We start from the raw sequence: 19861 nt of genomic DNA, 5'->3' as shown, positions 1-19861 counted from the left end.
CCCGGCCACCCGACGTAGATGTTGGTAAAACGTCCCCTATGGTCCACCAGTGCTTGCAGCACCATTGAAAAGTAGCCCTTTCGGTTAATATACTGGCTGGCCTGGTGGGCCGGTCCCAGGATAGGGATGTGAGTGCCATCTATAGCCCCACCGCAGTTTGGGAATCCCATCGCGGCGAAGCCATCTATGACGACCTGGACGTTTCCCAGGGTCACTACCTTTGAGAGCAATAGGTCAACGATTGCGTGGGCTACTTGCATCACAGCAACCCCCACGGTAGATTTGCCCACGCCAAAGTGGTTCGCTACTGACCGGTAGCTGTCTGGCGTTGCAAGTTTCCAGAGGGCTATGGCCACTCGCTTCTGCACAGTCAGGGCTGCTCGCATCCGGGTGTCCTGGCGCTTCAGGGCAGGGGCCAGCAAGTCACACAGTTCAAGGAAAGTGCCCTTACGCATCCTGAAGTTTCGCAGCCACTGTGATTCATCCCAGACCTGCAGCACTATGTGGTCCCACCAGTCCGTGCTTGTTTCCCGGGCCCAGAATCGCCGTCCCATAGCATGAACGTGACCCATTGCCACCATGATCTCCGCGGCGCGGGATCCCGTGCTTTGTGAGAGGTCTGTGCCACTCTGACACTTCATGTCCTCACCGTGCTGCCGGAGCCTCCTCGCCCGATTTCTCAGCAGCTGACTGTGGAAGAGGTGGACGATAAGGTGGGAGGAGTTGACAACGGCCATAAGTGCAGCGATGATTGCAGCGGGCTCCATGCTCGCAGTGCTGTGGCGTCCGCGCTGTCACTGACCAGAAAAGTGCGGTAACAGATTTCCCGCCGGCGCTTTCAGGGAGAGAGGGCGGGAGTGACGGCTGAATGACGACAGTTACCCAAAACCACCCTCGACACATTTTTCCCCCAGCAGGCATTGGGGGCTCTACCCAGCATTCCAATGGGAAGCGGGGACTGCGGGAACTGTGGGATAGCTGCCCAGAATGCACCACTTCCAATGTCGACGCTTGCCCCGTTAGTGTGGACTCACAAAGTCGAATTAGTGTCCTTAGTGTGGATACACAAATTCGAATTCATAAGGTCGAATCCACAAATTCGACCTAAGTTAAATCGAACTACTCTTGTAGTGTAGACATACCCATAGTCATCCTGCGATCAACCAGGACTCCGAGGTCCTTCTCCTCTTCCGTTACTTCCAACTGGTGCGTCCCCAGCTTATAACTAAAATTCCTGTTAGTCATCCCTAAATGCATAACCTTACACTTCTCACTATTGAATTTCATCCTATTACTAATACTCCAGTTTACAAGGTCATCCAAATCTCCCTGGAGGATATCCCGATCCTTCTCTGAATTGGCAATACTTCCCAACTTCGTGTCATCCGCAAACTTTATCGGCCCACTCCTACTTTTGGTTCCAAGGTCAGTGATAAATAGATTGAATAAGATCGGACCCAAAACCGAACCTTGAGGAACTCCACTGGTAACCTCCCTCCAACCCGACAGATCACCTTTCAATACGACCTGCTGCAGTCTCCCCTTTAACCAGTTCCTTATCCACCTCTGGATTTTCATTTCGATCCCCATCTTTTCCAATTTAACCAGTAATTCTTCATGTGGTACAATATCAAACGCCTTACTGAAATCAAGATATATTAGATCCACCGCATTTCCCTTGTCTAAAAAATCTGTTACTTTCTCAAAGAAGGAGATCAGGTTGGTTTGGCACGATCTACCTTTCATTAAACCATGTTGTAATTTGTCCCAATTGCCATTGACCTCAAGGTCCGTAACTACTCTCTCCTTTAATATTTTTTTCCATGACTTTACATACTACAGATGTTAAACTAACAGGCCTGTAGTTACCCGGGTCACTTTTTTTCCCCTTCTTGAAAATAGGAACTATATTAGCTAATCTCCAGTCAAACGGTACAACCCCCGAGTTCAGAGATTCGTTAAAAATTATCGCTAACGGGCTTGCAATTTCACTCGCCAATTCCTTTAATATTCTAGGATGAAGATTATCCGGGCCGCCTGATTTACTACCGTTAAGCTGTTCAAGTTTGGCTTCTACCTCGGATACTGTAATTTCCAACCCCGCACCTTCATTCCCATCAGTCACTCTGCCACTATTCCTAAGCCCTTCATTAGCCTCATTAAAGACCGAGGCAAAATATTCATTTAGATTTTGTGCCATGCCTAGCTTATCCTTAATCTCCACTCCGTTTACAGTTTTAAGCGGTCCCACTTCTTCTTTCTTGGTTTTCTTCCTAGTTATATGGCTAAAAAACCTTTTACTATTGGTTTTAATTCCCTTCACAAGGTCCATCTCTACCCGGCTTTTGGCCTTTCTCACTGCATCCCTACACCCTCTGACCTCAATAAGGTAGGTTTCTTTGCTGATCCCTCCCATCTTCCACTCCTTGTACGCTTTCTGTTTTTTCTTAATCACCCCTCTGAGACGCTTGCTCATCCAGCTCGGTCTAAAACTGCTACCTAAGGACCGTTTTCCCTTTCTCGGGATACAGGCCTCTGACAGCTCCTGCAACTTCAACCTGAAATAATCCCAGGCGTCTTCCGCCTTTAGATCCCTAAATATGTTAGTCCAATCCACTTCCCTAACTAGTCGCCTTAATTTAGTAAAGTTAGCTCTTTTGAAATCGTAAACCTTAGTCTCAGATGCAATTTTGTTTATCCTTCCATTTATTTTGAACCGAATTAGCTCATGATCACTCGAGCCAAGGTTGTCCCCTACAACCATTTCCTCAACAAGGTCCTCACTACTCACCAAAACCAAATCTAAAATGGCATCCCCCCTCGTCGGTTCAGCTACTACTTGATGAAGGAATTCATCAGCTATCACGTCTAGGAAAAGCTGAGCCCTATTATTATTACTAGCATTTGTTCTCCAATCTATATCCGGGACGTTAAAGTCTCCCATGATCATACAGTTCCTATTAGTATTTACCTCCTTAAAAACATTAAAGAGTTCTCTATCCATATCCAGGCTAGATCCCGGCGGTCTATAGCACACCCCAATCACTATCCCAGGGGAGGCTCTAGTAGTTTTCTTCCCTAATGTGACCATTGCCCAAACAGACTCCGTATTATCCATTCCATTACTAGTTATTTCATTACAGTTTACCTCATTATTGACATACAATGCTACTCCCCCACCTGTGGTGCCATATTCTAAGTAAATAAATTGCTGCTTCATCCTGTAGGTCATTGAAAGGTTTGCAACGTTCATAACTGTTTAGAATTAATGTTTATTTCAGCTCAATCCTACATACTTAACTGCATTAAGAGTGTAAAACTACCAGATCCGAAGAGTTGGGCGTGATTCTTTTCCCACTTACACTGATGGAACTTCACTCATTTCAATAGAGCTACTATCCAGATTTAGGTCTGGTCTGCACTACAGACATTGGTATAATTGTGTTGCTCGGGGTGCTTCTCCAGTTGACATAGCTACTGCCTCCTGGGGAAGTGGATTAACTACACCAATGGGAGAGCTCTCTCCCATCAGCATAGAGCATCTTAATTACAGTGCTACAGCAGCACTGCTGCTTCAGTGCAGCTGCACAAATGCAGCGTTTTAACTGTAGAGCTGCCCTTACTTAAGTGTGGGAGAAAGTTCAAGCCATAGAGTTGGACACAGGTGTAAATTAAGTGCACTGGTTGCCAGGTAGTGGAGAATCAGGCCCTCTGTTTTGAATGTGGTTGCAGAGGTATAAGATAAGAGTTTAGCCCTGCATTTGGAACGTAACAATTCTGCTGCTGATGCACAATGTGGAATAGAACCATCTCACATGCCCACTGCTATCAGTCTCTGCAGTGTCACTAAGAGTAAAAAAGAGTTTAAAAAATGTGTTTCTGATGTGAGCAGATATGACTGTGAATACAGACAGGGGCCCCGAGTCTCCTGTCACTGGATCCAGGCTGTTTAAAACACTTTGGTTTTTGTTAGTTAACTATTTAATTCAAATTCTTGAAAATCAGCTGGGAGGAAATATGTCTTTATTAAACATTCAACACCCCTCTCTCTTCTCTTCCCCCTTCAATTAAAGACTGAGAAATCTCCATCTCCAGTTTTCTGGTCTTGTTAAGGAGTCTTCCAACAACAACAAGGAAGACAAGTCTTCTAATTTCTGAGGTAAAAAATAGAGGGGCAGATTTTAAAAAAGAAACCCTCTCAGGCCCTCTTTATCCCTTCTAAAGGAATAACAAAATGGCAAAAGCTCAATTTTGTTTTCTGTTGTGGGTCCCCTTTAAGTTCCAGATTTCTCCTTCCCATAAAATATTCCTGCCTGTTATTTTACCCCAAATCCTTCTGGTGCTGCAGATAGCACATTATTTTGCTCCCCATATTTCAATGCACTCCTTCCCCTGGTCAAGATAGTCTTTTTTTCCCCACTGGGACATATTACAGTTTCTTGCATCTATTTCTATTTAAAGGGGGTTCAATCAGAAAAATATATTTAATTACCTTTTTTGAGAAGTTGACAGATATTAGAGCCTATAATTCTGACAGAGACTGGGTCTTCAGCCAGCAATCTAGATCCATGACCCTAATAGCTCATGAAATCAAGAACAGTAGTGTCAGAGCCATCAGAAGTTACGATATTAACTCTTTCCTTTTCAAGGAATGGGGTTCGGAACACATAGGTCTCTAGGATTTCCCTTCTGTGATTCCCCAGCTGTAATGCTCACCTCTGTGCAGTATCTCTTGCCCTAATCTTCAGTCATATTCCCATTGTCACCAACTGCAACTATCCCTGATGAGATATTTAGCCCAGACACTCCCTTATGGATTTAAATTGTACACTTTGGCCCCATATGTACTACAACTATAACTGGGTCATGGGGCCTGGCTACTGCACACATGTCCCTTGATCAAGTTATTATAATCCAGACCAAAAACACATTAAGATGGAGGCAATGTTGAGAGTACATTTCAGTAATTTAGGGTAAAACGCATTAAAGGGGTTTTGGAATTATCTTAAAATAAGCATTATAAATTGAGGAAATTGAAAGGCGAGGTTAAATTTAAAAGAAATCTAAATGTTAATGTAACCTAGTTCGCAGTCACTGACTAGTGGGTTATAAATGCACAGTTAGGGCACCCAAACAACCTTAATTCTGCACTGAAGTGACACCATGAAATAGTCATAAGATTATAATAAATTCCTTTTAATGTCTGTAGTCCCAAATTAGATTAAACTGATGTTTATAAAACACATTTGAGTTTATCTTCCTCTTGGTGTCAATACAGAGCAGATTTGTTTGAGTTCAATTCTATATCTTAACAAGCTTTTTTGGGGATAAGTCCAGCATCCCTTTGAAGTATTATACCCAAAGTTACTAATATGTTCTCACAACCCTTATATCCATCTTAATATTGTTTTTATCTGGGAATGTCTTTGTTGTTTTAATTTTTTTTCTTAATGATTTAAAATGTCACATAAATAATAAATCCAAAGTAAATGTTAGTGTGATATGTCTAATGATCTGAAGATATGAAATATCATAGAATCATAGAATCGTAGGACTGGAAGGGACCTTGAGAGGCCATCTAGTCCAATCCCCTGCACTCATGGCAGGACTAAGTATTATCAAGACCAGGGGTTCTCAACCCTTTTCTTTCTGAGGCCTCCATCAACATGCTATAAAAACTTCAGGGCCCAGCCAGGGAGATGGGAGACTTGGGGCTCCGGGCCCAGGGAGGGCCCTCATGCATAGGCATACTTTGACTTTTATTTCTGGGGGGGAAGGGGCTGGCGGGGCTTGGGCCAGCTCCGCATGGCAGGGTCCATGGAGGCGGCGCCACCTCCACGCCTTCACTCACCTCAGCAGACCACTGAGCTTGTCTAGGTTGTGTGTGGTGGGGGTTCAGCTCAAAAGGTTTGACAAATGCTCAGGATACAGGGAGGAGGTAACTATGGGCTGTGTGCAGGCAGGGGGGTAGCTAGGGCTGTGTGCGGGCAGCGGGATAGCTAGGGCTGTGTGTGGGTCTGGGGGTAACTCAGGGTGGAGGTCACTAGGGGCTGTGTGCTGGCAGGGGGTAGCCCAGGGAGTAGGGAAGGGGGTAGCTAAGGGCTGTGTGAGGGCAGGGGGGATAGCTCAGAGTGCAGGGAGTGGGGTAGCTAGGGGCTGTATGTGGGCAGTGGGATAGCTCAGGGTGCAGGGACAGAGTAACTAGGGGCTGTGTGCCAGGAAGGCTCCCCTGTGGCCACTGCTCCCCAAGGGCTCTGCCAGGCACCGAGCCGGGTCATCCTGTCTGGGCAGCTCTTACCAGCTGCGTGAGCTGAAGAGCAGCCACAACCCCAGACACCAGCAGCAGGAGACAGAGCGATGCGGCTGCCCACTCCATGGCACCAGCCAGAGCAGCAGCTGCCCACATTGCCCGACTCCAGCTTCTTGCCTCCAACCTGGCCATGGGGCGGGGCCTTGGGGGCGGGGAGAGGAGGAAGTGGGGTGGAGCTGCCCTTGGGAGTGCTCTGCTCTGGCACTGTGAGGAGGGGGAGCAACCAGCGTTTGGGGCTTCCACCCCACAGCTCCCAGCTTTAGCCCCACAGTGCGGGGCACCGGGAGCTCAGGGTTTCAGCCCCGCAGCGGGCATGCACCAAGGCTTAGGCTCTGGGTTCCAGCTGCAGGGTCCCACATCCTCCCTGAAAAGGCTCGAGGCCTCCCAGAGGGCTGCAGACCCCTGGTTGAGAACCACTGGTCTAGACCATCCCTGGCCGGTGTTAGTCTAACGTGCTCTTAAAAATCTCCAAGGATGGGGATTCCACAACATTCCTAGGCAATTTAGTCCAGTGCTTAGCTACACTGACAGGAAGTTTTTCTTAATGTCCAACCTAAATCATCCTTGCTGCAATTTTTTTTTAATCTTTCCTCATAGGTCATGTTTTCTAGACCTTTAGTCATTTTTGTTGCTCTTCTCTGGACTTTTTCCAATTTGTCCACATCTTCCACTGGGAAGCATTTCTTGCTCAATTTTATCTCAGGCTCGCATTCTCCACCCTTCTAGCTAAATCTCTATTGCCTGGGTCTGCTAGACAAACCCTTCCTCTTGGGTCCAAATTCCTTCTCTCCCTTGTCCCAGGAAAAATGAGTGCAGTCCTCCCTCTTGCAGCCCTCTTTTTGCTACCAGCTCCCTGCAGAGGTGAGCTTCTCTTGCTTCGTGCTTTCCCCTCATCCCAAATGTTACCCGGTTTGCAGCCTAATAGGTTAATTGGCCCCTCTGGCTTATGTTAACACCTTCAGGGTGTGTCTGGGGAACACATTCCTTCATAATACCCTATGCACAAGATAACTGGGGGAGGGGGCTTGACTATGTGGGAAGTTTAAATAAGGCATTAGTGTTATTCCTTTGCTAAAATCTTTCCAGACTGGGGGTGGGGCGGGGAGGAGGAGAGGAAGTCTAACACAGATGCTGCAGTTCTTAAAGGATGAATATTTAGATTAATATGACAATAAACTAATTAACTGTTTTACTTGTAAATTCTTTGAAAATTCATTCGGCATGTGGAGAGCATGTGCTGTAGTGTTGGGGTGAATGCAACATACTTTTCATACATAGCAAACACACGGGATCCTACTATATAAAATTCAACTCGGCCTTAACTATTGAGCCATGACCAGCATCTCCATCCTAACTATGTTCTTATAACCAGGAATGCCCTGGACAGTCTAAAGCAGGGGTAGTCAACCTATGGCACATGTGCCGAAGGCGGCATGTGAGCTGACTTTCAGTGGCATTCACACTGCCCGGGTCCTGGCCATGGGTCCGGCGGGCTCTGCATTTTAATTTAATTTTAAATGAAGCTTCTTAAACATTTAAAAAACCTTATTTACTTTACACACAACAATAGTTTAGTTATATATTATAGACTTAGAGAAAGAGACCGTCTAAAAATGTTAAAATGTATTACTGGCACACACAACCTTAAATTAGAGTGAATACATGAAGACTCGCACACCACTTCTGAAAGATTGCTGATCCCTGGTCTAAAGTTTTAATCCAATTAGGAGGACAGAAATAGTTCCCTTAGCTAGGTGGAGATTTTCCTGTTCATATCTAGGCTCCCCTACCCTCCAGGACCCTATTATGGTCTTAACAGCTACTATTTCAGTTTCAGGGTTTTTTAAAGTATTTTTATGGCTACTCATGAGCAAGCTTTTCCAATTTGACTGAAGGTATTTTCAGTTGCATTTGGTGGTGTAATTGAGACACCTGCTGGCTAACATTTGGTATTAAAATGATAGGAAAAACAAATCTAAAGACAAATGCTCCAAAATTATATGTGCACCATCATAGTGATATGCCTCTCTTCCCACCACTAGCCCAGTGAAAAGGAATGTATTAAGACACATTTTAATCAACCATGTTACTGATGAAAATAAAACAATGAACAGGCTGGGAAAAAATATTGCTGTGGATTATGTGAGAAATTATCCAGATAGAAAACTGCATGATTTCTTTACTATCACTTCTGATCGGTCAAGACCAGTTTTGTGTTGTGAGGGACTTTCCCTGCCCCTTGTATAAGTGCTGGGAAGACTGAGGTATGGTGCCAGGGAGATCCAGGATGTTGAGGGAAGGTATCAGAGACCTAGGATGCAGAGGGAAGGCACCAGGAAGCATAGGTGCTGACTTTTATTTGGGGGCACTGCCAACCAGCTGATCAGCCGTGCTGCCTAACAGCTGTGGCTGGTGGGTGCTGAGTACTCACTATTTTTTTCTAGGGGTGCTCAAGCCCCGGAGCACCCAGGAATCAGCACCTATGCTGGGAAGACTGAATAAACTGAAGTAAGGAGCTTGGAAGACAGAGTGCTGAGGCATCATGCAGGGAAGTCTGAGGATGCCCAGGGAAGACATGAAGGAGACTGGGGATGCCATGGGATTGTACCAGGCTGAACAAGAACGCCCAGGGCAGACTGAAGGCTCCAAGGAGCATGTCTGGAAGACTGAGGATGCTGAAGGACTGTGACAGGGAGACTGAGGACTCCGAGCAAAGGTGCTGGGGAGACTGAGGACTCTGAGAGAAGGTGTCTGGAAGACAGAGGACACCCAAAGAAGGCACTGGGGAGACCCAGGACACTGAAGGCTTGCACCAGAGAGACAGAGGATGTGTGCTGTGGAGATTGAGGATGCTGATGAATTGCACTGGGTACCGAGGGAAGGTGCAGGGGAGACTGAGGATGCCCAGAGAAGGTGCCAGGGAGACCGAGGACACTGAGGGAATGCACTGGGCCAAGGTAGGACATTGTGGGAATGCAGTGGGTAGACCCAGAAAGTTGAGTGAACATGCAAGGAACACCATAGGAGATTTCTGGACATACATAGGACACCGGCAGAGACAGGAGCGGCGCCAGGAATTCAGGGGGCGGCATTTTGTGCGCTCCCCACGCGGGAGCTTCCGTTTCCGCTCCCATCGCGCCGCCGAAGAAGGACCTTCTGCCGAAATGCTGCAGGCAACAGCGGCAGTCATTGAGCTGCTCAATTGCCTGCCGCTGTTTGACGTGGCACGTTGGAAGAAGGTCCTTCTTCAGCTGTGCAAAGGGAGCAGAACCGGAAGCTTTCGTGCGCCCCATGGGGAGCGCACAAAATGCCGCCCCCCAAATCCTGGCACCCTAGGCAACCACCTAGGGTCACCTAATGGAAGCGCCGGCCCTGGGCAGAGTATGCTGGGCAGCTGGAGCACTCTGAGGGAGCACACCAATTAATGGAACTGAGGCAAAAATGAAGGAGGAGATCAGTCGAAAACAAAAGAACACAATGTCATGTTGTAGAGGTCCAGCAGCAGAGATCTTGCATGCTCGGGAGAGACTGACAGAGTCTGAAGAAGGAGAGCTTCATACTGGCGACATCAGGAGAGTGAATACAGAAGCCTCTTTACCATCTAAGGACTGTGTTGTGTTGACTTTTCTTGTCATTTCTCAGCATTGCAGTTCTGAGCTCTGCAATGGATACTTCTCCTCTTTTGCTCTCATGCTTTATAGCAGCAGGGAGCAGCTGTGAAGTCTGGAGTGAACTGCCGTCACATTCTGATGTACAATTCAGACCAGAGATGAGATGTGTCACTGCCTGCTTTGTAACCTTAAGTGCCTCAAAAGGCTCTGCTTCTGGTGTTCTCTTGTCTGGACACTCCCAGCCAGCATACAAGACTGCACTGAGTCTCCCTGGGTTTAGCAGCTCTGATTCAGCAATTCTGATTCCAGAAGCCTGCTTATCTCCCTCACCCCGCCCCAGCCACACACTGGTTACAACTGGCAAGATGACCCCAACACACTTCCTCTTGAATTTTCTCAAAAGAATGTGCTCTGCAATGTCCAGGCCCTTCCTGGAACAATCAGAGAGCTATTAAGGTTTGTTAGTTCCTTTAGAGGAGCAATAACCAGTAGATTGCCACACTAACTGGGGTTAACATTCACTGTAAATCAAACATAGCACTGGGCTGGTTTAGATTAAAAGTAAAACAAGTTTATTAACAAAAGGAGGTTGCAGGTTGCAGGAAAAAGCCATCCCGATGTGTAGGAAGAATAGTAAATATGGCAGGCGACCAGCTTGGCTTAACAGTGAATTCCTTGCTGATCTTAAACGCAAAACAGAAGCTTACAAGAAGCGGAAGATTGGACAAATGACCAGGGAGGAGTATAAAAATATTGCTCAGGCATGCAGGAGTGAAATCAGGAAGGCCAAATCACACTTGGAGTTGCAGCTAGCAGGAGATGTTAAGAGTAACAAGAAGGGTTTCTTCAGGTATGTTAGCAACAAGAAGAAAGTCAAGGAAAGTGTGGGCCCCTTACTGAATGAGGGAGGCAACCTAGTGACAGAGGATGTGGAAAAAGCTAAGGTACTCAATGATTTTTTTGCCTCTGTCTTCACAAACAAGGTCAGCTCCCAGACTGCTGCACTGGGCAGCACAGTATGGGGAGAAGGGGACCAGCCCTCTGTGGAGAAAGAAGTGGTTTGGGACCATTTAGAAAAACTGGACGAGTACAAGTCCATGGGGCCGGATGCGCTGCATCCAAGGGTGCTAAAGGAGTTGGCGGATGTGATTGCAGAGCCATTGGTCATTATCTTTGAAATCTCATGGAAATGGGGGAGGTCCCGGATGAGTGGAAAAAGGCTACAATAGTGCCCATCTTTAAAAAAGGGAAGAAGGAGGATCCAGGGAACTACAGGCCAGTCAGCCTCACCTCAGTCCCTGGAAAAATCATGGAACAGGTCCTCAAGGAATCAATCCTGAAGCACTTAGAGGAGAGGAAAGTGATCCGGAACAGTCAGCATGGATTCACCAAGGGCAAGTCATGCCTGACTAACCTAATTGCCTTCTATGAGGAGATAACTGGGTCTGTGGATGAGGGGAAAGCAGTGGATGTGCTATTTCTGGACTTTAGCAAAGCTTTTGATACAGTCTCCCACAGTATTCTTGCCAGCAAGTTAAAGAAGTATGGGCTGGATGATTGGACTATAAGATGGATAGAAAGCTGGCTAGATTGTCGGGCTCAGCAGGTAGTGATCAATGGCTCCATGTCTAGTTGGCACCCGGTTTCAAGTGGAGTGCCCCAAGGGTCGGTCCTGGGGCCGGTTTTGTTCAATACCTTCATTAATGATCTGGAGGATGGCGTGGACTGCACTCTCAGCAAGTTTGCAGATGACACTAAACTTGGAGGAGTGGTAGATACGCTGGAGGGTAGGGATAGGATACAGAGGGACCTAGATAAATTAGAGGACTGGGCCAAAAGAAACCTAATGAGGTTCAACAAGGAGAAGTGTAGAGTCCTGCACTTAGGACGGAAGAATCCCATTCACTGCTACAGACTAGGGACCGAGTGGCTAGGCAGCAGTTCTGCAGAAAAGTATCTAGGGGTTACAGTGGACAAGAAGCTGGATATGAGTCGACAGTGTGCCCTTGTTGCCAAGAAGGCTAATGGCATTTTGGGCTGTATAAGTAGGGGCATTGCCAGCAGAGTGAGGGACGTGATCATTCCCCTCTGTTCGACATTGGTGAGGCCTCATCTGGAGTACTGTGTCCAGTTTTGGGCCCCACACTACAAGAAGGATGTGGAAAAATTGGAAAGAGTCCAGCAGAGGAAAACAAAAACGATTAGGGGGCTTGAGCACATGACTTATGAGGTGACGCTGAGGGAACTGGGATTGTTTAGTCTGCGGAAGAGAAGAATGAGGGGGGATTTGATAGCTGCTTTCAACTATCTGAAAGGGGGTTCCAAAGAGGATGGATCTAGACTGTTCTCAGTGGTAGCAGATGACAGAACAAGGAGTAATGGTCTCAAGTTGCAGTGGGGGAGGTTTAGGTTGGATATTAGGAAAACCTTTTTCACTCAGAGGGTGGTGAAGTACTGGAATGGGTTACCTAGGGAGGTGGTGGAATCTCCTTCCTTAGAGGTTTTTAAGGTCAGGCTTGACAAAGCCCTGACTGGGATGATTTAGTTGGGAATTGGTCCTGCTTTGAGCAGGGGGTTGGACTAGATGACCTCCTGAGGTCCCTTCCAACCCTGATATTCTATGATTCTATGATTTTAACTGAGTTCAAGTATATGGGATAGAGTTAGAAATGGTTACGAGCGAAAAAAAAGTGAAAAATGTATTCTAGAGGCTAAGACTTAACAAAACAAGCTACAGCCTTAGGTTTCTTACCAGCTTACCTTCCAGCAAGATGGCTGACTAACCCATCTGGTCAGGATCTCCCACAAACACCAATGTGCTCAGTGCACCAATGTGAAAGGTAATTTGGTTTCTTTGCCCCTCTCTGTACAGTCCGGTGAACCTTTGAAATGGATTCTTCTGAAGATTACACCCCAAAGTAAATTTCATCCAAGCTGTGAGGAAGGGGTCATGGAGTCTCCTCATGAAGGAAATTTCATGCTGGCTTCTTCCATTGGTGGTGTTTGCTAACATACAAATTGATATGTTTCCTGTAACCTCCGCCCTCTACTGTATTGATGGTCCTGTTTACCTTCTGTGTAATTTGCACTCCCATTGTCTTGTAATGTCTTCCAGGTGGCAGAGCTGCATTCCTTTGTTTAGGGTGTGGTAACTTTAGTTTTGCCTGGCAGACGTGCTTTGATAACATAATTTCCAATATGTCCTCCATACATACACCACACAATAATATTAATGATCAGTATGATATTAGCTTTCACTTGATATCTTGCATGACACCTTTTAGATACAGGTTATGACATTAGTGAGTTGAATGTACTGGTCAAGCCAGCTGATTCTCACAAGATACCAATGAACTCCTTGCCCTCTTGCACAGAGATGCTGCTAGGATCACAACTGTCCCATCATATCCATTGCAATCTCTAGTCTTTCAGAATGAAGGAAACCAAGTGGTTCCCTCCATTCTGGAAGCACCTTCTTCAGTGAAGACATGGACCTGTATGTTGCCTTTGTTAGCCCCAAACCAGAGAGAAAGTAGGCTCATTCCTTGCACTTCAGAACCCTTCTTCATGACCAAGAGAGCCTTTTATCCTTATGGCACTGACACTTGTGAAGAATTCTCCTCAGTCCATGTTCTTGTTCCAGATTCAGAGGCTGGTGTCACTGAGGCTCTGGAATTTTTATCTTGACTTCTGAAGAGGGCCTTGCAGCAGAGGATGGGATTTTGTGGCCCTGAATGGAGTTCCTCAGCATCGGAGGATTCAGCTGAAAAAGCATCTTTCAAAAGAAGGCCCTATAAGTGGTTCTTCATTTCTTTCTTGGCCTTTGGTGGAAAAAGATCTACAAACAGGGCACCGGGAAGGAGAATGTCCCTCACCAAGGCAGCTGCTAAGGCCAGGAAGGCTGGTGCACAGGAGATGAAATGCCTAAATTCCCACTTCTGGATGGTCATGTCCGCCATATCAGATCCAACTGGGAACTGCATGCAGAAAGCTCCAGTGATCCTGTAGCACCACAAAGCATCTGTCCAGACTGAGAATGTGCAGCGCTCACCCTAGAAAAACTCCAGTTACTGATAAAATATCCCCCAAAATTCTCCTCCTTTTCTATCCATATCCCCGCTGCTTAGCCTGACCTTCTGAAATCCTCAAAGCAGCCATACACCAGACCAGCTCCTCAAAGGAATCCATCCTCCTCCTCCTCCTTCTTGGGCTGAATGAATCAACTGAACTGAAACATACAGTTCCAGGTCCACAGCAATCCCAGTACTACCAGTCTTAAGAGAGCAAAAGTCATGAGATTTGGCCCCCAAATCATGAGATTAAAAAAAAATCTAATCATGTTTTTAGTCTTTTGACTTTTAACTCCACTCTTCTGCCAATCTGTGTGAGTATTTCAGGTTGAAAAGTCAATGTTTAAGGCACACAAAATGCACATCTCTCCCTGACTGCTCACATGGAGAGTCTCCTACCCTTTCCACATCCTGGAGATTGGGGAATTGCCATCTATTTCCTATTACTGTCTTGACTGTCTTCCCTGTTAGTTTCTTTCCTTTGATAGAAGAAGGGCTGTCTGGGAAATAGTTTGAGACCAACTGATGTAGTTAATGCATCATGGTTCACACTTGCACATAGAACTTACATTACTTTTTAGGGTTGATGAGTTCCAGATATAGGTATTAAAGAATATTTAACTTATATCCTTCCCTGATTCCGCCCCCTGTCCCCAACTTCTCTGCCCTCACTCCTCCCCAGTTTTGCCAGCTCCAGACCCCCTCACACTCTCCCCTGCCCCTCACATTCACCTGCATCCCATTTCCCTGCAACCCCTACATATGCCTCCTGCCCGCCCCCTCCCCTCCCCCCAATGCCTGCTCCCCTCACTCTCCCCAGCCTCCTTTCACAGGGTCTCTGCTGCGCCTCACAGTCTCTGGGTCCTGTCCATCTCCCTGAGCCATATAGGGGAGCCATGTTGCTGTAGACTTCAGTCTCACTGAAAACAGTGAGATATGGCAGTCAACTTTACAAAGGGCACCCTCACTCCACATGCTGACAGACTGTACAGAGATGGTGGCATCTCACTGGATTCAATCTCATGGACAATAAGAGAGATGGTGGCAGTTTTGAATAAGGGAAAATCAGTGAGTTGTTGCCTTTTGCTGTGCAGTATTGCCAACCACAAGAGACCAGAAATCATTAGTTGGATCCCTCAGAATCAAGAGATTTAAAAAAAAAACCCTCATGATTTTTGGGGCCAAAGATTCTATTGCAATATTTGGTGTCTTTTCACTGTTGAATGCCCCCTCTGCCCCAGGGTGTGTGCAACCATTAGTGTTGCCCATTCTCTACAGTGTATTGGGTAAGATGATTTTGGTCCCAGCTGCAGGAGCTCTTGCCCTCCCACCATCTGCCCATTCCTTGCCCAGCAAAAAATCCTGCCCCCAGCCTCCAGTCAGTTCTGTTTCCCACAGCTTCCCTCACACCTCTCTGCCCCTTCCCAGGTCGGGAGCTGCAGGGGGAGGGAGAGGAGCAGTGGTGCCATCTTGTCTGTGTGGCTTGGGGCAGAGCAGCTCTTTGCTCCTCCCTTCCCTCCTGTGAGAACAAAGAAGGAAAAGGAGACTCTGCCAGCTTCACTCATGGCTGAACTTCGTGAAGGGGCTGGACCTTCTTGTGTCATCATGAGATGAGCTCCACCCTCTCTGAAATCCCATCACTTGTGAAAATATTGTGAGAGCTGGTAGTACCAATTTCATATTTTCATGAGACAGGGTAAAAAAAATCGTCCAGAATGGGACAGTCAAGGTGAGAGCAAATGAACCAAAAGATGCAATGGCATCCCCCAAGGATTCTGAGATAGGACAGCCAGAGCAACAGCAGCCATTGCAGTGGAGATATCCAGGTGGAGTTTAAATCATCATGAACCAGAAGGAGTTTAAAATCATGAATGTGAGGATTAGTTTGGCCATGATATACATTCTCAGTGTAGCAACCAGGATGGAATTTGGAGAGAGGCACACATGTTGGAGGAGGGAAGAGTTTGGAGGAGCACCAGCAAGTCAGTCTGTGTGCACGTTACCCAAGATTTTCAGAACTCAAAGCAGTGGTAACTTAACCGTTTGTCTCCAGGCAGTGTCAGGAATAAATCCATGGGGAGACAGCTCCTTCATCTGATAAATGATTGGTACAAACAAAAGTGCTTTTACCTAAACTATTTTTATTAGATCTCAAGTGCGCACATATATGCTGTAGCAATAGTTCAGAGCCCCCCAAACATTATAGTTACCCAAAGTCTGAGATGGTTTCAAAGGAACTGGCACATGAAATTGCAAGCCCATTAGCAAGAATTTTTAATGAATCGGTAAACTCAGGGGTTGTACCGTACGACTGGAGAATTGCTAACATAGTTCCTATTTTTAAGAAAGGGAAAAAAAGTGATCCGAGTAACTATAGGCCTGTTAGTTTGACATCTGTAGTATGTAAGGTCTTGGAAAAATTTTTGAAGGAGAGGGTAGTTAAGGACATTGAGGTCAATGGTAATTGGGACAAAATACAACATGGTTTCACAAAAGGTAGATCGTGCCAAACCAACCTGATCTCCTTCTTTGAGAAAGTAACAGATTTTTTAGACAAAGGAAATGCAGTGGATCTAATTTACCTCGATTTCAGTAAGGCATTTGATATGGTTCCACATGGGGAATTATTAGTTAAATTGGAAAAGATGGGGATAAATATGAAAATTGAAAGGTGGATAAGGAACTGGTTAAAGGGGAGACTACAACGGGTCACACTGAAAGGTGAACTGTCAGGCTGGAAGGAGGTTACTAGTGGAGTTCCTCAGGGATCAGTTTTGGGGCCAATTTTATTTAACCTTTTTATTACTGACCTTGGCACAAAAAGTGGGAATGTGCTAATAAAGTTTGCGGATGACACAAAGCTGGGAAGTATTGCTAACACAGAGAAGGACCGGGATATCATACAGGAAGATCTGGATGTCCTTGTAAACAGGAGTAATAGTAATAGAATGAAATTTAATAGTGAAAAGTGCAAGGTTATGCATTTAGGGATTAATAACAAGAATTTTAGTTATAAATTGGGGACGCATCAGTTGGAAGTAACAGAGGAGGAGAAGGACCTTGGAGTATTGGTTGATCACAGGATGACTATGAGCTGCCAATGTGATATGGCCGTAAAAAAAGCTAATGCGGTTTTAGGATGCATCAGGCGAGGTATTTCCAGCAAAGATAAGGAGGTGTTAGTACCGTTATATAAAGCACTGGTGAGACCTCATCTGGAATACTGTGTGCAGTTCTGGTCTCCCATGTTTAAGAAGGATGAATTCAAACTGGAACAGGTTCAGAGACGGGCTACTAGGACGATCCGAGGAATGGAAAACCTGTTTTATGAAAGGAGACTGAAAGAGCTTGGCTTGTTTAGCCTAACCAAAAGAAGGTTGAGGGGGGATATGATTGCTCTTTATAAATATATCAGAGGGATTAATATTAGGGAGGGAGAGGAATTATTTAAGCTTAGTAACAATGTGGACACAAGAACAAATGGATATAAACTGGACACTAGGAAGTTTAGACTTGAAATTAGATGAAGGTTTCTAACCATTAGAGGAGTGAAGTTCCAGAACAGCCTTCCAAGGGGAGTAGTGGGGGCAAAAGACATATCTGGCTTTAAGACTAAGCTTGATAAATTTATGGAGGGGATGGTATGATGGGATAGCCTAATTTTGGCAATTAATTTGGCAATTGATCTTTGATTATCAGCAGGTAAGTATGCCCAGTGGTCTGTGATGGGATGTTAGATGGGTTGGGATCTGAGTTACTACAGAGAATTCTTTCCTGGGTGCTGGCTGGTGAGTCTTGCCCACATGCTCAGGGTTTAACTGATCGCCATATTTGGGGTCGGGAAGGAATTTTCCTCCAGGGCAGATTGGCAGAGGCCCTGGAGGTTTTTTGCCTTCCTCTGCAGCGTGGGGCATGGGTCACTTGCTGGAGGATTCTCTGCACCTTGAGGTCTTTTAAACCATGATTTGAGGACTGAGGGGTTTGTTACAGGAGTGGGTGGGTGAGATTCTGTGGCCTGCATTGTGCAGGAGATCAGACTAGATGATCATAATGGTCCCTTCTGACCTTAAAGTCTATGAGTCTATGAGTCTATGATCAACAGCCGGGCTTCTGGAAGCCACTCCTTCCATCCAGCTGACGGGGAATAAAGATGTCAGCTCCTTGCCCAAAGAAAAGTTCCCTCAGACTGCTCCAAAGTGTTTATTTTTACTGCTAACATTCACAAACATAACTCATAGCAACCCTTAGGGGATTACCATAGCAACCCCTACTGGGTCATCAATTCTCCTAGATTTAACAAATTACTCATCTCTTATCAACAATACATTACTAGTATTTCTAGCCATAATAAACGTATATGTCAGCGGCACCAAATTCAAGGTTGCTATTCACTTACTCTATTCCATTCTTGTGGTCTGTTAACTCTTTCCCCCTCCTCGCATTCTAATTAGCAAAGATGCAACTGCAGCAATTTGGCCTGGCCTATGAGAGTCCTGACCATTATTTTTTGCTATGGTGGCTAAATACACACAAAATGGCTGTGGTTTAGTTTGGTCAAGTTCTGGGGTTACACTCATGGCTTGAATGCTAGCTGCAGTAGCAGCATCTGAGTAAATAATTCTCTTAATGAAGAGTTAGTTTTACAAGCATGGAGTCCTTTCATGTTATTCTCCATCATGCAGTACATGAAATTGGGTATGCTATGGTGCATAACAGAGAGGGAATCTGAAGATCTAATATTTCTAATGTAAAAAATCAGCAGGAAAAATGTTTTCTTAAAAAGTCAATAGTAGTTTTTATACATAGGAGAGGAACAGTAAAGCGGAGGTGTGGGGCGGGGGGAGAAATGTTAGCTGAAGTTCACATTTAATTTCTATATCTAAAAAATGGAATAATTTAAATAATAAAATATTAACTGATGTGCTCGGATGATGTGGGCTGTAGGTTTTTGTGGTGGTCTTGTCTTACTTTCTGACACCTACAGCTGGCTTGTTTAGAGGTGCAAACCAGTTTATGTAATTCAAAGTGACAAACCAGACAAACTCTCAGGCCAGAACAGGACAGGATGTTTGTTATACTATCACTTTACTAACAACCTACCCGTAAGTTTTAAAAATAACCCAAGAACAGTAACAATGGTGATATGAATATATAGCTGTGAGGCCTTTGCTTTCTGTGTACTGCACCATTTTATTAAGAACTCTGCTGAAACAGCCATTTTGAGAGGTAGAGTTGCTACATACAGCTTGTTAGAACACACACACCGTGCTCTTTAAGGGAGACTTTCTAGTTGCTCTCTCTTGTTTTTCTTTCTTCCTTGTAGTATATCTGTTTTCTTTTTGTGTAGTAGAGATAACAAACAATCTAGGGATGTGGACGGGCTCTAAAACCATAAGGCAAGAGAAAGTGAAGCAGCAAGGAATAGGGATCCTGATAAAAGCCCAGCAAAGTCAATAGGAGTCTTTCTAACCTATTTACTTCAATGGGCTTTGGATCAGGCTCTAAGAGAAGAAAGGAGAAAAGTGAAAGGCCAAATTTTCAAATGTATTTAAGCCCTAAAGATAGCACCTTATGGAATTTGCCAAATCACCTAAACAGGTTAGACACCCAACCACCATTGAAATCAAGATACTGCAACAATTAAGGCCATAAGAGTTTTGCAATTTAGGCCCCAATTTAGTAAAGCACTTAGGTGTTTAAACTTAACTTTAAACACAATCTTAAATTCCATTGTAAGCAATGGAAAGATTCCCTTTGACTTCACTGTGCTATCTGGACAGGGATGAATTTAAGAATGTACGTAAGTGCTTTGCTGAATTGAGGGTCTAACAGTTACCACCTGTTCTCTGGATAATATTGATAACCCTGAA

This window comes from Mauremys mutica, chromosome 1 (genome assembly GCF_020497125.1).
Source record: "Mauremys mutica isolate MM-2020 ecotype Southern chromosome 1, ASM2049712v1, whole genome shotgun sequence".
In the NCBI taxonomy this organism is placed as follows: Eukaryota; Metazoa; Chordata; order Testudines; family Geoemydidae; genus Mauremys; species Mauremys mutica.
Note: the sequence above shows the minus strand (reverse complement) of the source record.